We start from the raw sequence: 18838 nt of genomic DNA, 5'->3' as shown, positions 1-18838 counted from the left end.
GTTGCTGCTTGTTAATTGCTATTAAGTAAATAGAGATTATGTTATTATGAATTATTAATTTCCTTGTCTCCTTTTTTTTAATATTTAGCATTATGTTACTTGAAGGGTGATAGAATATTTCTAATTTTTTTAATTTTAATTATTCTTTTTACTTTTGTGCATTGACTTGCTCTAAAAGGCGCTACCGCACCTAACACCTAGGATCCAAGACATCTTAGTGCCTTAGTGCGCCTTGAGCATTTGAGAACTATGCAAAGGTATAAAGATTCTTATATGAAGACAACGGTCACTCATAAGTTATGCCTATAAATGTGCCTTTGTACTATAAATGGGTAACACACCATTCTTACTTTATGTGTAACATTATATATATATATATATATATATATATATATATATATATAACCAAAAGGCTTGAGGAAATAATCTACCATCTTCCCCACAATCTTTTTCTAGTTCTTCTCCCTCTTCATTTTCTACAATTACCTTTAAAGACTTAAACAATGCACATTTGGTTTATTTGCATCCTGAGACCTGAATTATTAAGTTGCAAGGCTGGATTCAGTTTTGGATTCTAAGGATAGTCTCAACCAAAAATGCAGAAGAATTCATTTTATTAGAAATAGGAATATCATAAACTTTCTTTTCAACATATATGTATATGACATATCTATATGAATTTGTGTTTTGCATTTGTATTTGTAGGAACTCAATTAGGTCCATAGACATGACTACCAAGATTAGGATAATGCAAGCCACTAAATATGCTCCATATAAAAATGTCATTCTTGATTCTAAAATTGAATAATGGTCATCCATAAGCGGTAAATTTCATTGTTGTCTAATAGTGAATATGTAGCAAAAAGCAATGAGGCAAGGAAAGAATGATCACATTGAGCTTATTCAAGGAAAAAAAATGAGAAGTATTTAGCCATAGAGTAGCCTAACATTTCAATTTAATTAAGGATGAATCTATCATCCAAAGGATCTAAGAGAAACATGCCTGGTCACATGCGAAACAGCAAAAACCATCCTTGTAGTCAATGGCTATCCATATGACATCACAAGGAATGCCCTTCTTTGTGCACGTTCTAGCAACCTGCAAGTGCAAAAGGCTCAACAACAAGAAGAAAGGATATATGATGTCAAACTATCAAAGGCCTATAGTAAAAGCAATAGACAAAACTTTGCAAAAGGGAACTATTAAAACTTGACTTTCCATAGTTATAAATAAATAAAAAAACAATCTAGCTTGAGATCCCGTAGTGGCCAACATATTGACATAATGCATTAACACAGTACCTCACGAACCCTCTTACTAGAATTATAGCTCCAATGGCATTATTGATAACCTAAAACTATGCAAGTTGTCAAATGTAATTGTTTAACGCTTTGAGTGAACTAACCATTCTTTTTTCTTTTTTTTCTCTAAAAATTGGATATAAATGCCATGACCTTTGTCTAACATGATGTTAGGATTTCAACCCATGGTTTCCCCCCTTCACCATTTCTACCAACTATTAGTCTATTAGTAGTCATGCTATGACAAAATTTGCAAATACAAGTCTTTTATTTAAGTTTAACCAAAAAAAGTTGAGGAAAATTACATACCAAGAAAAATTTTGATCGAACTTATTTTGTCACAAATGTTTACTAGTATTAAAATTTAAAGGCAGATTAAATGAAAGCCCACAAAGCATTATGGTTCTTAAGCAATTAAAAATTAAGGCTATAAGAGGAATTATGGTGAGAGAGAGAGAGAGAGAGAGAAGCAACTAAGTCCAACACTAGTGTAAACCAACCTACCCCCACCCTAAAAAATAAAAAAATTCATCGCTCTCCATCAACAAGGCACCATACACACATATATATTTCCTTCCAACACACAACCAATTAATGTTTGAATATAAATTCTTTCTAAAATTCTTATATGGTACTGCCCTTCATACTATCAGTGTAAAGGTGGCAAATTATTCAGCCATTATAAAAGGGTACTAATGGGTAGAGTTGTGTATGGTTTTTAGGAGTTCCCAACCGAGAACCGATTTTATATATATGTTTTTCTATAATTTTTTTAGATATATTATATACTTTTAGTGTATATATATATATATATATATATATATATATATATATATGAATTATATACAACCTTTTCATTTCCAATCATGAGGAGATTAGAGGCTCTAGACTCAGATCCCTCATCAATTTCTTCATCAAAAGATACGGTTACTATCACTGATCATGATCCTACTCTAGATCTTCCCATTGCTCTCTAAAAAGATAAATGTATATTTACTTATCCTATTTCCTCTTTTGTGTCTTATGATCATTTGTCCTCTCGTCGATGTTTTATTGCTTCTTTGGATTCTATCCATATCCCTAAAACTGTTATTGAGACATTATCTCATCCTGGTTGGTGTGCTACTATGAAAGAAGAAATAAAGACTTTAGATACGAATGGTACATGAAAACTAATGCCTTTGGCTATTGTTAAGAAAGTTATTGGTTGCAAATGGGTATTTAAAGTGAAAATGAATCCTGATGGTTCTATAGCCAGATTAAAAGCACATCTTATAGCCAAAAGACATTGAATTGTTTATCTCTCTACTAGCTACATATGATTGGCCTTTGCATCAGTTAGATATCAAGAATGCATTTCTTCTCACTGATCTTCAGGAGGAGGTGTATAAGGAGCAACCACTAAGATTTATTACTCTGGGAAAGTTGGGTAAAGTTTGCTTTATGGCTTAAAACAAAGTCCTCGAGCTTGGTTTGAAAGATAAATGAAGAAGTAAAAGAGATTGGTATGTAGAAAAGTACATGCAATCATTTAATATTCTATAGACAATCTGAAGCTACCCTAGTCTTACTGGTAGTGTAAGTGATTCTGCAGGCATTTCATCCATTAAGCAGTTCATTCAAATCCAATATCAAAAAAAAAAAAAAAGATGGGCTTGCTAAAGCATTTTTTGGATATTAAAGTTATGAGAAGTAAGAAATGTATCTTCTTGTCTCAACGAAAGTATGTTATTGATCTATTGATAGAAATAGAAAAATTAGGTGTTAAGCCTTACAGTGCACCAATGATCCCAAATTTGTAACTTGTAACACAGAATGGTAAGTTGTTTGAAAATCCAAAAAAGTATAAGAGGCTAGTGGGTAAATTAAACTACCTTACAGTAACTCGTTTTGATATTACATATTCAATCAATTTGGTGAGTCAGTTTGTCTTCCCCAACTGATGCTTATTAGGAAGCTTTAGGACAAATCTTGTGTTATTTTAAGGGAGCACAAGGGAGAGGATTGTTATTTAGTAATCATGGGCATTTGAATATTGAGTGTTTTTAAGATGCAAACTAGGCAAGATCTAAGGATGATAGAAGATCGACTATTGTGTATTATGTCTTTATTGGAGGTAATTTGGTGTCTTAGAGAAGTAAAAAGCATAGTATAGTCTCTTGATCCAACGCTGAATTAGAATATAGAGCTATAGTATAATCAGTGTATAAGATAATATGGATACTTCAATTATTAGATGAGGTTGGCCTTAAGACCTCTTTGCCTACACAATTATGGTGTGATAATCAAGCTACCCTTCATATTACTTCTAATTCTCTATTTCATGAAGGGACCAAGCATATTGAGATTGATTGCCATTTTGTCCATAAAAACCTTCAACAAGAGATCATCTCAACACCGCACATTAAAATAGGAAAGCAATAAGGAGATATATTTATAAAAGCTCTGAATGGAGCTTGGGTTGACTACTTATGTAACAAGTTTGGAATGATAAATATCTATGCTCCAACTTGAGGGGGAGTGTTATAGAAGTCGATCTGTATAGGATATCCTAATTAAAGAAGGATTCCTACCTACTGTAGAATTCCTAGATAATATAAGAGATATATATACATATGTGTGTGTGTGTGAGTGTGGGCGCCGGTGTGTAAACCTCTTATGTAATCAATGAAAACACCATTCCTCACAATTATAAATACATTAAATCACCTTATAATTTTTAATTTTACATGTATCTTATATATAAAAATTACATAATTAAAAAGCAGTTAAAAGGTATACTCTATGATATAAATGTACAACTACATTATATATAGCAACTAGGCTTTAATGCCAAATATTATATAATATACTTAATTCTAAAATATATATGAACCTTATAGATTAGGGTTATATAATTTAAAAATAGCTAAAAGTTATGTTATATGATACATTGTATATTAATAACCAAATCAATTTTAGAGCTTAAATGCTAATTTAAGAATGACTTGTATCAGAAAAACGACATAAAATTGTTTTAAGACTAGAAATGTACATAACTGAACTGAAACTGAAGAACCGAAAACTGAACTAAATAAGAACCAAAACATCGATGAATCGAATCAAAATTTCAGTTCAATTCCAGTTCTAAGATAGACCTCGAACTAAGACTGGAACATACTAATGGGTATTAAATGAATAAAAAAACAATCAATAGGTGCTGCCACCACCACTACTAATCTATCACCAATTGCATAAATGGGTAGATTAGAGTTTGTTTGGGTGACATTGATATAGGCATCTACACAATTTTAAATGGAAAACGAATTGTTAGATTGGTCATTTACACCCTAGCCCATAACTACCTAAGCCACTTATATGCCACTTCTATGGTAGGCCACCTAACACCCCACCCTCCCCCTCTTCTTTTCTCCCCCTTCTCTTCTCGACTTCATGCACTACCCAACTATTTCTCATCCCTTTTTATCATCGTGAGTAGCAACTATTATGGCTATTACAACAAATAAAGAGCCATTTCATTGGGATTATAAATACCCAATTCCAAAGCAAGAAATATCATGTCAAAAGGCTAAATTCTTGTATACATTGGCCAATAGATTATGTATTGGCCATAGTTTAGAAGCCTGCCTATAACTAGGGGTGAGCATTCAATTAACCAAACTAAATTTTTCAACTAATTGAATTGTTAACCAACTCTAAAATTATTAACCTAATCAAACCAAATCGTAATTAAGAGAAAAACCAAAATTAACTGAAACTGAAAATATTTAATTGATTATAGGTTATAAAACCGAATTAATAAAAAAATAAAATATAAATTTTATATTATTAATTAATCAATTAAATATTAATAAAAATATATTTACAATCCTTTTTTATTTTTAAAAAAAAAGACAATAAATATGATTTAATATATAAGAAAATATTGTAAGTTAAATATTATTATAAAATAATAAAAATAATAACTATAAATTATATTATTAATAAAATTTTAATTAATATATTAATGAATAGAAATTGGGTTATTCCGATTAGTTTAGTTACCAAATCAAAGGTAACCGGATTGATGACTTAAAATCTAAAGTTTTTATTATTATTAATCAAAATTTAAACCGAACCGAACTTATTCTCACCAAAATAATTGAATTTTATCGGTACAGTTCAGTTATTCAGTTATAATCGAATAATGCACATCCCTACCTACAACATTGATGAATGCTACTATGCCCATAGAACCCCATTCAACCGTACTTTCAAGGTTTGGCACACAAACTCCCTTTTTTTAGACAAAACTCTGAGAAATAGCAAAGGAAAGCAAATGTTCTCCACAAACAACATTTTATGCGCTTGAAGGTTGTGCATATAGCTTTACAAGCTACTGAACTCACTGTAGGCCTTCAATTAACTGTCCCTCGAAGTTTTACGAACTTCTCCCACATAACACACACTAAAAATATATATATATTTAATAAAACTACTAAAAAGGATAGCCTTTCCACAATTTTCATTGCCAATTAGAGAGGGAAGGGCAGAACAATAAGCACAGAAGTCTTATTTGTAACACATAACATTTTATCAAACAAAGATAGTTAAAAACCAAGGGGTGGTGATGCCATACACAATAAAGTGGTAGATACCTGTAGTTATCTTCCTTTTATTCCTTCTTTTGTCCTCTAATTTCCCATTTCCTTATTGCAAACTTTATAACCCATCTTGTCGATTAAGGACTTTCTAGTACAGTGATGACTGCAAACTGATATAAATGCATGAAGCAAACATATATATATTTACACACACATACCGACATATATTTTCACACTTAACATTCATTCATTAATAGCAAAATAAGACATCCAAATATTCATCAGTCAATTTTCAAAGGTTAAAATTCATTCCATAAGCTATATATTGTATGTCTGATGAAGTATGAATGTAAATCTAACAACAAACCCAATACAACATGCGCATAAAAAAAGTCATTGTAAAAGGCAATAATTAGATTCAAAGAGAAAAGGCTAAAAGCGTCAAGTAAATTACCAAATGCATAAGAGAAAGATTTCAGGACAGCAGTGGGTGAAGCAAATGGAAAAAAAATGTAATGACAGGATATGAGGCTGAAGGAATGAATTGAATAATTGATTCCTTTCTCAAATCAATCTGCTGGTTATAGATCGTTGACAGTAAATTAGATATAAGAGTGAGGTTAAAGATTTTTAAACAATTTTCTGTAATTCTCATTACCTCACAACATTGTGTGGTGTCAGCAAGAACTTCTATTGCCTCTCCATTTGGAAGAATAGCTAGCACCCAAGGATGTGATTGATACAAGGATATAGTTTCAGGACCATAATCAAATGAACTGTTCCACGTGAAACCTACATTTTTAAGATGAAACTACTTATATTTAGATGTTGTGGATCATGCCATAGACTTCCTAATTAGGTTTGGATTTGGAAGACTTTTTTAAATGAATGTAGAAAGGGAGTTTTAGGCATATGGTGCTGGGAATCTCTAAATACTAGAGTTCATTTGAGAACTCTATAAGAGTGTGGTGTAAATTCAGAGTGGAAATGGCAAACAAATTAAAATGACTTGCTCGCTTCTCTGTCCACTCAAGTGGTCCACCAACTTACCCAGTTCCATCGGAGGAGGTACCATTAGAGGTCAACTGTGGGGAAAACATCATTAGCATTAAAGATGCTATAAGCATATAAATACAATTAGAGACAACAAAAAGGAATGAAATTTTAAATTTAACAACTAAAGGGTAGAAATATAGGAAAGGCCAACCTCAAGTTTGACAATCTGCTTTCCTAAAACACATTCAAAAGTTGGAATACATGAAGGAATAGGATGACCGATGATCTATGACCAATAAATGGCTAAACTTATTCAAAATTAATGGTGTAATTTTATTTTAAATTAAAATTATTCAATGATTGAGTTAATTTTATTTTAATTTTTTTCTCATTTTACTTGTATATAATAAACATTTTGTGTTATTTGAAAACTATCAAATTTTCTTCAGCTTTCAAATTGTTATTTGATTTCCTCTATTTTTAATTATTTCTATTAAATTTTATAAGTCTTAATTCTCAAATTTTGTTTACGTTTCTGTCGATTTTTTATTTCTTATAATATTATAAAGAGACTTTTGAGTCTAAAAACTTAAAAAATTAAATAGCATCGACTATAAAAATATAATAAAAAAAAGTAATAATAGCAAGGAAACGAAATTATTTATGGATGCATACCAAAATAAGCTTTTAATGTTGATTTTACATGTATTTTCTTTTATTTTTATTTTCATTTTTTATTTGTGGTTATTATTCATTTACTAATCATCATGATGACACTTTTATATATATATATATGTGTGTGTGTGTGTCAACTTATTTATTTCTTTTGCTATGTCCACATTATAAAAATTTGTAATTTAATTTTTTTATATGATTTTTTGTTATTTTTTATATATGTTGTAATATTTTTATAATATTATATTTAATTATTTAAATTAAAATATTAATTTTAATATTAGTTTAATTGATTATAAAAATAAAATATTTATTAATTTAAGAATTTTTTAATTAGATCATATTTTTATGAAAGTTATGTGTTTTTTTTATTAACATATAATATTAACTTAATTATAACCTTAAATGTAATCTAATAAAAAAATATAATAATAAGTTCTAAAAATATAAATAGGCAAAGATTTTAAAAATTAAAATAAAGTAATAATAGATGTAAATTCTCACATATATTATGTAAAAATATAACTGGATTGTCTTATAGTCTTATGCTCAAAATCAACAACCTAGCTAAGACTTACTAATAAATTAAAAATAAAAAATATATTCATGCACATGAGGATATTAATCAATTATAATTAATCTAAATCTAAACTACGTAGATCCAAAAAAAATTAAAATATCATATCATCCCATGTAAAATACACTTTTTTATGCAAAAATGATATTAATAATCCCAAATGTTATTGAATGTATCAATATTAAAAATGAAAGAAATAGGAAAATCAATATATCTTAGCCTCTATAAATATTATTGAATTTGCAAAGATATCATTTAATATTGTCAATAATAATAAAATCACCGTGATTACATTCACATATAACTACCCTCTAATAGTACTTGTGACATATAAAATAATAATTATCTATTATTATTTAAAAAAAAACTACAAATTTATAATAAATAAAATATTTGTCACTGAATAAGATTAGAATTTCATATCTATTGATATAAAAAAAATATTTACTCGAATAGTTAATTTTTAATAATAATTTTATAATTATTGTAACACCCCCGTTGCATAGCCTAGTAGATTTCACTGTTCCGGTGACTGGTGTCGGTCCGGACAATTAAGGAGATTAAAGCCACACTTAAGACAACTTGAGAAGCCATAAATACAAATAATTAGTAATGTTTAATTAGTTAACTATAAATAAGAAAAACAGAACATAAGAGGTTAAACGAGCCGAGAGTCATAGCGATGGGTGACCTCCTCGGGAACGACTGCGAAGTCATTTTAAACTCAAATTTCGAACCGTAAAAAGTGACGCTGCGGTCCTTAGGACCCTTATGAACACAGTGGAAAAGAGAAAATCACGAAAGAGAACTGTTAAGCCAGTCAAATAATTAGGTCAGGGAGACGGAAGAAATATGGAATTATTTGCAAACCGGGATGAACCGGCAAGGGGCAATTTGGTCAATTGACCCCGAGAGCTGACTCCTGACCTAACTGTCAAATAAAATCGGAGAAAAGAAAGTTTCAGAATCGAGAATTAAATTAAAGAAGTAATATAACAATAAATAGAAAAAAAAAGAAAAGGAAAGAGGTTGGAAAAGTCAAAAGTTATGACATCATGCATGATGTCATAACTAAATTAATAAATTGAATTAATTAATTTGGATTTAGGGGTCTTCCATAAGCAAAAAACGTGTAAGGAAAACAAAAGGGAAAAAATTAGGATTTTCTTCTTCTTCTTCCTTTTGTGCCACCCCACTTTCTCCCTCTCTTCTCCATGAAAGTTTCTTCCATTAAGCTTACACTTAAGCTTAATTTGCTCCACTTAATCTTCATAAATCCCCTAAAAACCTTGTTAGAACTTGCAATCTCAACTTAAGCACAAGGATTACAAGAAGAAAGAGGAGTTAAAGATGGTGATTTGAAGCTTTAAGTGAGGTTAGTATGCTAAACTCTTTATTTATCCATTCAAATGCATGTTTAGGTAATTAAGTGAGCTTAGAACTTGATTTAAATGAAACAAATATGGGGGAAGAATTAAACTGAAATTTCAGGCAGCTTGAGAGGAGTATGGTTTGCATGAATATGATGCAATTAAATGAGTTTAGAAACCTTACTTAGTTAAATGATTAACATTAAAATCATTAGAAGTAGTTAAATGCAAGAGTTAGTGAGATTAGGGTTTCAATGCTAGGGTTTACGAACCAAAATTTGGAGAAATGCATAAATGGCTGTTGTGAAGTGAAATAATGGTCAATTATGACCAAATAAGTTGTGTGGGAATGGTAGAAAATAAAGCCAAATTCGTAGGTCAATGGTCATGCTGCTGGCAGCATGACCAAACCTACTTTGAAGGATCAAAACTCAAATTTTACAAGCCTAATGGATATGCCACCAATTGGAGATGAAAATAGACATAAAAGAGCATAATTTTCATTAAGGAACCATGGCCAAAAACTGACCAAAACTTGGTGAAACAATTGACCAAAGTGAGTTGATAGCAGGCTGCCACTGCACCAAACTGACCAAATGAACAGTAACTATTCATTTGGTCATAACTCGAGCTAGGTAGATCAAATTGACCTGAAATTTTAACCGTAATTAGATAAGATATAGATCTAAAACTTTCATGAATGACACCAATCCAAATTATGTCATTAACCTAATCAAATCATTGAGCAAAGTGAAATTTACTGTACTGAGATTTCCAGAATTTCCATTTGAGCAGCAATATTTGGATGGCTATAACTCTCACTAGAAAACTCGGATTTAGGCGATTCTTGAACCGATGGAAACCTAAGACATAGTAGAACATTTAATATGAAGAAAGTTAGACCAAATTATGAACTTAACTTAATCAAATTACTGACCAAAGTTGCACCAAAATCTGCCAGAACCCAAAAATGCAGTATGAACAGTGCACGTAAACAGTAAACTTATTTTGGCCATAACTTGAGCTACAAAACTCCGATTGAGGTGATCCAAAAATGAGAATACACTTAAGACAATAAGGAACATTTTCTATGAAGGAAGTTTTGTCAAATTCCAACAGTAGACCAACCAATGAAACAGTGCAACTTCGGAGAACCAAAACCGAAAATTGGCAATTTTGCCAAAATGACCTAAGCTTTAAACAAATGACCAAAACCAACAAGTTTGGTGACCAAAATGTGGTATGTGGGTGAAGTTGGAGTTCCCATACCTATTAAGCCTTAGAAAGTCAATAATTTGACTTGAATAGTGCAGTGAATAGTAACCCAAAACACAAAAATTTCGAGAACGTCGAATTTAACACGTTAGAGCTAGGTAAATGTGAAGTTAAGTTTATTTTGGATTTATTTTAAGTTTTAGTACTGAAACATTGGAAAATTTCGTGTTTCAGTGAAATGAATACCGACGTAACCCGAGGAGTCGAGTCAAGGCCAACAGCACTGCTTGAGGTTTGTGCACAACATATACTTTTATAATCATCTTTTGCATAATGTTTTGAATAATGTGAAATATTGGATTATAGCATTTTTATGATGTTTGATTTAAATTGTGAAAGTTATTGTGTATATTTGAAATGACAATGTTTAGCAAATTGTTAAGATAAGTTTTGAAACCACAGTGTCATGACCATATATTTGAACACCTCACTAGCACGACTAGTGGGGTAATTAGTTTTGAATTTTGATTCCTTCTCCGAGAAGTGTTGAGGTGTGCCAAGAGAAGAGGATGTGAATGGATATCCATATATTTGAGCTAGCTAGCCTTGTGATGTAATTTCTCTTTAGCCTCTGGCTATTGAGATTCTATTTGTTTCGAATGGCGTGATCTAACTGTGGGTTTTATGAAATGTGTTTTGATACTTTGAAATGAATTTGGTTTACATGTAAAATCTTACAATGCATTATTGTATTTAATTTTCATGTTTAGCCAAATTTTTGAATGAATGTACTTTAAGTTTTGCATAAAGATTATTTTAGTATATTGTGCACCACTGAGTCCTAGTACTCAGCGATAGCTTTTATTGCTGTCGCAGATACAGAGACTAGAGGAGCAGCAGACTGAGCTGCTGAGGTGTGTGAAGTCATCAGCTTGAAGCTTTCGGGTATAATTTATACCCTAACTGTAAATACTTCTTTTGATGTATATATTGCACATAAATGTATGGACATGTAAAGATGGGTCTTGAGCAGCTTGTATACAAATTTGTATGAAGTTTGTAATAAAGTTTAATTTGTGTTTCTTTTGATATAAATTTGTAAGGTTGTGTATAAATTATTTTGTTTTTAATGAAATATGAATGATATTGATTGTCAGTATTTTGAGAATTATTGAACTTGTGAATTGTGAGAAATTGATTGAGTTTGACTGTGAAACCGAAGTAGTGGTTAAGAAAATTTTTAGAAGTGCTTTTTACAGGTATTTGAAGAACGGTTTTCTCAAAATACAGAGGAAACTCTGTTAAAATTTCTATAGAATTTGCAGAAAACTAAAATGGACCAAAAATATTAACTAGTTTTAATTTTAACTAAATGTTTTAAATGCCTATTAGAAAATGCTCACCACTTATCAAAAATAAGAAAATTGTTTTAAAATCCCTTGTAGGGTACTTAATGAGTTATCGGTAGGTGAAGTTCGGTAGTTCATTAGGTATTCTACGGGATCATGTTATGCCTTACAGAGGGGTAAGGTATGACATGTTTTAGTGGTATCAGAGCAAATTTTTGAAGTATGTTTTAACCTATGAATTTGTGTCTTTTCTTTGTTAAGTACAACTGCTCAATGTCCATAATTGTTACATACAGTGCATTACATCATGAATATAAACTAACGGAGGGAAATCTCCATGTGTTAATTGTTCAGGAGATACCCTAACTTCAGCTTGAAATGGAAAAAGGGGATCGCTCAGTTGAGCAGTCTGTTGAAGCTGAGGCACAAGGGGAAGCCCCAGCTTTACCGAATGTCAGTGGGTCAGTAGCACCAGCCCCACAAATGTCGCAGATTCCACACATTGCCTGCCAGATGGTCGCGATGTTTCAACAAATGGTCAGGGTATGCTGCTCAAGCTCCACCCCAACCACTGTGGCACAACCACCGCCTCCAGCAGTTTGATAAATTACTAAAGTATGGGGTGCAGAATTTAAGGGTACAGTGGACCCTTTAGAGGCGAGCAATGGCTTGAAAGAATGGACAGAGTGTTTAAGAAACTGACCGCCAAGATGAGTGAAGTTTGAATACTCGTGTCTCTACCGCAAGGGGATGCGTATGATTGGTGGAAGACCATCCCCACGGCCTTGGCTGAACCACGATCTTGACACAGGATGACTTCATCAGAGAGTTCAGACAGAAATACATCCCAGATGCATATGTTGACCATAAACTGCAAGAATTTTTGAGTTTGAAACAAGGGAACCGAACTGTAGCAGAGTATGAAAGAGATTTCTCAAGGCTAAGCCACTATGCTGGAAGCTTAGTCTCCACCCCCAGAGACAGATGCAAGAGGTTTGAGTCCGGGCTAAAGGAGAATGCAAGTTGTGGGTTTCAGACATCAGAATTTTTCTGAATTGATCTCACAAGCCTTGGAATTAGAAAGGATAGAATCAGAAGGGGCAGTGAGGAAGGGTTCACAAGAGAAATCAGAAAAAGACAAGGGGGAAAAATCAGTTGAACAAAGTTCTGGTGCTACCTCTGGAAAGAGAAAGAAGTTTAGTGGACCCAGCAGGGGTCGAGGTGGAAGATTTAGTAGGGGCTGATTCTCCGAACATAGACCCCCTAGGTCTGGTCAGCAGTCAAGCAGGGGCTCATATTTTGCCCGCCCCTGTGAGACTTATGGCAAGATTCATGGGGGAGAGTGTTATTGGGCCACTGGAGCCTGCTTTAACTGCGGAGGCAAGGGTCATCTAGCAAGAGACTGTACTAGTGCTCCGAGATATGGTCCAGCTCCTACTACTGCCGAGGTATCTATTCGCAGTCCCGCTCCCGAGGTTCACGCCTATTGGCGCAGGAAGAGGCAGAGGTAGAGGCACCGCTCGCGCCAGTCAGGGCACAGTTGGTCAATCAGCACAAGGGAGTGCTTCAGCCAGAGTCTACACGATGAGACAGCGAGAAGAGGCTGAGACTTCCGATGTGGTAGCTGGTACATTCTCTATCTCTGATCAAGATGTATTTGTGTTGTTTGATCCGGGTTCAACCCATTCATATGTTAGTGCTAGCATAGTTAGTTCACTTGCTGTTCCATGTGTGCAAATGGGTTTTGAAGTGCTAGTAACTAGTCCGTTAGGACAAGAAGTCCGGGTCAACAGAATTTATAGAGACTGTCCTTTGGTAATCCAAGGACATGTTTTCCTATCAGACTTGATTGAAATGCCCTTCAGAGAGTATGATATCATCTTGGGCATGGATTGGTTAGCCAGGCATCACGCCATGATTGACTGTAGACTGAAGACAGTCACTTTTGGTCTCCCTCTGTACGGTGATGTGGTAATACACGGGGAGAGGCATTTACTGCCATCAAACATCATTTCAGCTGCACTGGCCAGAAAAATGATCAGAAAAGGGTGTGAGGCATACTTGGCACATGTGATAGACATCCAAGTGGGGAGTCCAGCACTAAGGGACATCCCTACTGTATGTGATTTTCCGGATGTATTTCCTGATGAATTGCCAGGATTACCTCCAGAAAGAGAGGTGCAGTTTGAGATTGATATTATGCCTGGTGTGGACCCAATCTCCATAACACCATATAGAATGGCACCTGCAGAATTAAAAGAGTTGAAAATACGATTCTGAGTTGCTTGACCAGGGCGTTATCCGCCCTAGTGTGTCACCTTGGGGAGCGCCAGTATTGTTTGTAAAGAAGAAAGATGGCACTCTCCGGTTATGCATCGAGTATGGATAGTTGAATAAAGTGACAATAAAGAATAGATATCCATTGCCCGCATTGATGACTTGTTTGATCAGTTAAGGGGTGCAGCTGTATTCTCCAAAATTGACCTGAGATCAGGTTATTATCAGCTGAAAGTACAAGAACAGAGTATTGCTAAAACTGCTTCAGAACCCGTTATGGCCATTATGAATTCCTAGTCATGCCATTCAGGTTAACTAATGCTCCGGCTGCTTTTATGGATCTGATGAACACTATCTTCAGACCATACCTCGACCAGTTTGTTGTGGTATTTATTGATGATATATTGGTTTATTCGAGGAATGCAGAAGAGCATGATAGACATCTGCAGATTGTACTGCAAACTTTGAGGGAGAAACAGCTATATGCCAAATTATCGAAATGTGAATTTTGGCTGAAGGAGATATCTTTCTTGGGGCATGTAGTATCAGAAGAGGGCATCAAGGTAGATCCAAGTAAGATTGAAGCTATCCTTAATTGGAGGCCACCGAACGCCACGTAAATTCGTAGTTTTAGGTTTAGCCGATACTACCGTAGATTTGTGAAGGGATCTCCATGTTGGCATCTCCATTGACCAGATGTAAAATTTCAGTGGACGGATAAATGCCAACAGAGTTTTGATGAATTGAAGAAATGTTTGACTGAAGCTCCAGTCCTGACTTTACCTACTCCGGGTAAAGAATACACAGTATATAGTGATGCTTCTCATAATGGGTTAGGCTGTGTACTGATGCAAGATCGAAATGTCATTGCCTATGCATCGCACCAGCTAAAACCGCATGAGAGGAATTATCAGACACATGACTTGGAGCTTGCAGCTATTGTGTTTGCTCTTAAGATCTGGAGACACTATTTGTATGGGGAAAAGTGTTACATCTACACAGATCATAAGAGTTTGAAGCATTTGGGTACTCAGAAAGAGCTGAATTTGAGACAGAGGAGATGGTTAGAGTTGATAAAAGACTATGATTGTCTAATAGACTATCAGCCAGGGAAAGCTAATGTTGTGGTTGACGCCTTAAGTCGCAAGACTATGGCAAGTCTACGGGTTACTCCTTTGTCTTTGGTACATGAGTTAAGATCATTGCATGCCAGCTTAGAAGTTAATGATGATAGGCAGACAGCAGTTGCATGGCATGTACAGCCAGTGTTGATTGATCAGATTAGAATGGCTGCTCAGAATGATCAGAAGTATCAGAAGCTGTTGGAAGAAGTCCGGCAGGGCAAGAAACCAGAATTCTCAATCAGAGATGATGGTCTATTGCTACACTAGTGCAGAACATGTGTTCCTAATGATGTTGATTTAAGGCAGATCATTTTGAAGGAAGCACATGAGTCTCTTTTTGCCATGCACCCTGGTGGCACAAAAATGTATAGAGGGCTAAAGGAGCATTACTGGTGGATGGGTATGAAAAGGAATATGGCAGAATTTGTATCCAAATGCCTAACTTGTCACCAAGTAAAGGCAGAGCATCAAGTACCCGTTGGGTTGTTACATCCACTACCAGTACCAGAGTAGAAATGGGAGAGAATAACGATGGATTTTGTAATGGGACTTCCGAGGACACTGAAGAGTCATGATGCCGTATGGGTCATTGTCGACAGACTAACTAAGTCTGCCCATTTTCTGCCAGTCCAGATGGACTACAGTTTGGACAGATTGGCCAGGTTGTACATTGATGAGATTGTGAGACTGCATGGAGTGCCAGTATCCATTGTATCGAGCAGATCCTAGGTTCACTTCTAGATTGGGGTAGTCTTCAGAGAGCCCTAGGAACTAGATTGAACTTCGATCGCATTCCACCCACGCATGCATGGCCACGAGAGGGTAATTCAGATATTGGAGGACATGCTACGGGCTTGTGTGATTGAGTTTGAGGGTAGTTGGGATACACACTTGCCTTTGATTGAGTTTGCTTATAACAACAGCTACCAATCAAGCATTGGGATGCCTCCATATGAAGCTTTGTATGGCAGAAAATGTAGAACCCCGTTGTGTTGGGATGACGTGGGTGAAAGAAAGATGATCGGACCCGAAATTGTTCAACAAACTGAAGAGAAAATCAGGGTGATTCGAGATCGACTTAAGACTGCATCAGACCGTTAAAAGTCCTACATTGATCTGAAGAGAAGAGATATTCAGTATGCAGTGGGTGACAGAGTTTTCCTCAAGGTTTCTCCTTGGAAGAGAATTATGAGATTCGGCAGAAATGGGAAACTAAGTCCTTGTTTTATCGGGCCATATGAGGTTCTGGAAAGAGTGAGTCCTTTGGCTTATCGTTTGGCACTACCTCCAGAGTTGGAAAAGATACATAATGTCTTCCATGTGTCGATGTTGAGGAGGTATCGATCAGACCCATCTCATGTACTATCAGTAGAAGAAATTGAAGTAAATCCAGACCTCACATATGAAGAAGAACCCATAAAGATTCTGGCTTATGAGGTGAAGCAGCTACGGAACAAGCAGATACCATTGGTAAAACTGCTGTGGAACCATCATTCAGGCCAAGAAGCTACTTGAGAACGAGAGGAGGACATGAGGAGACAACACCCACAGCTGTTCAAAGATTGATACCAGGTAAAATTTCGAGACGAAATTTATTTAAGGGGGGGAGAATTGTAACACCCCCGTTGCATAGCCTGGTAGATTTTACTGTTCCGGTGACCGGTGTCAGTCCGGACAATTAAGGAGATTAGAGCCACACTTAAGACAACTTGAGAAGCCATAAATACAAATAATTAGTAATGTTTAATTAGTTAACTATAAATAAGAAAAACAGAACATAAGAGGTTAAACGAGCCGAGAGTCACAGCGATGAGTGACCTCCTGAACGATCACAAGTCGCTTTTAAACTCAAATTTCAACCGCAGTAAAGTGACGCCGGTCCTTAGGACCCTTATGAACACAGTGGAAAAGAAAAATCACGAAAAGAACTGTTAAGCCAAATAATTAGGTCAGGAGACGGAAGAAATATGGAATTATTTGCAAACCGATGAATCCTAAGGGGCAATTTGGTCAATTGACCCCGAGAGCTGACTCCTGACCTAACTGTCAAATAAAATCGGAGAAAAGAAAGTTTCAGAATCGAGAATTAAATTAAAGAAGTAATATAACAATAAATAGAAAAAAAAAAAAAGAAAAGGAAAGAGGTTGGAAAAGTCAAAAGTTATGACATCATGCATGATGTCATAACTAAATTAATAAATTGAATTAATTAATTTGGATTTAGGGGTCTTCCATAAGCAAAAAACGTGTAAGGAAAACAAAAGGGAAAAAATTAGGATTTTCTTCTTCTTCTTCCTTGTTGTGCCACCCCACTTTCTCCCTCTCTTCTCCATGAAAGTTTCTTCCATTAAGCTTACACTTAAGCTTAATTTGCTCCACTTAATCTTAATAAATCCCCTAAAAACCTTGTTAGAACTTGCAATCTCAACTTAAGCACAAGGATTACAAGAAGAAAGAGGAGTTAAAGATAGTGATTTGAAGCTTTAAGTGAGGTTAGTATGCTAAACTCTTTATTTATCCATTCAAATGCATGTTTAGATAATTAAGTGAGCTTAGAACTTGATTTAAATGAAACAAATATGGGGGGAGAATTAAACTGAAATTTCAGGCAGCTTGAGAGGAGTATGGTTTGCATGAATATGATGCAATTAAATGAGTTTAGAAACCTTACTTAGTTAAATGATTAACATTAAAATCATTAGAAGTAGTTAAATGCAAGAGTTAGTGAGATTAGGGTTTCAATGCTAGGGTTTATGAACCAAAATTTGGAGAAATGCATAAATGGCGTGTTGGACCTGTTGTGAAGTGAAATAATGGTCAATTATGACCAAATAAGTTGTGTGGGAATGGTAGAAAATTAAGCCAAATTCGTAGGTCAATGGTCATGCTGCTGGCAGCATGACCAAACCTACTTTGAAGGACCAAAACTCAAATTCTACAAGCCTAATGGATATGCCACCAATTGGAGATGAAAATAGACATAAAAGAGCACAATTTTCATTAAGGAACCATGGCCAAAAACTGACCAAAACTTGGTGAAACAATTGACCAAAGTGAGTTGATAGCAGGCTGCCACTGCACCAAACTGACCAAATGAACAGTAGCTATTCATTTTTTCATAACTCTTGGTAGGTAGATCAAATTGACCTGAAATTTTAACCGTAACTAGATAAGATATAGATCTAAAACTTTCATGAAGGACACCAATCCAAATTATGTCATTAACCTAATCAAATCATTGAGCAAAGTGAAATTTACTGTACTGAGATTTCCAGAATTTCCATTTGAGCAGCAATGTTTGGATGGCTATAACTCCCTCTAGAAAACTCGGATTTAGGCGATTCTTGAACCGATGAAAACCTAAGACATA

General features: G+C 34.5%; 1 pseudogene; it reads right to left on the bottom strand.

Moving 5' to 3' along the window:
• LOC110632241 (uncharacterized) overlaps positions 1 to 18838 on the bottom strand; it is a 102285-nt pseudogene that overhangs the window by 69018 nt on the left and 14429 nt on the right.

This window comes from Hevea brasiliensis, unplaced genomic scaffold, assembly GCF_030052815.1.
Source record: "Hevea brasiliensis isolate MT/VB/25A 57/8 unplaced genomic scaffold, ASM3005281v1 Scaf195, whole genome shotgun sequence".
NCBI classification, from domain to species: Eukaryota; Viridiplantae; Streptophyta; class Magnoliopsida; order Malpighiales; family Euphorbiaceae; genus Hevea; species Hevea brasiliensis.
The sequence above is the reverse complement of the archived record's forward strand: the minus strand, read 5'-3'. Positions and strand labels throughout refer to the sequence as shown.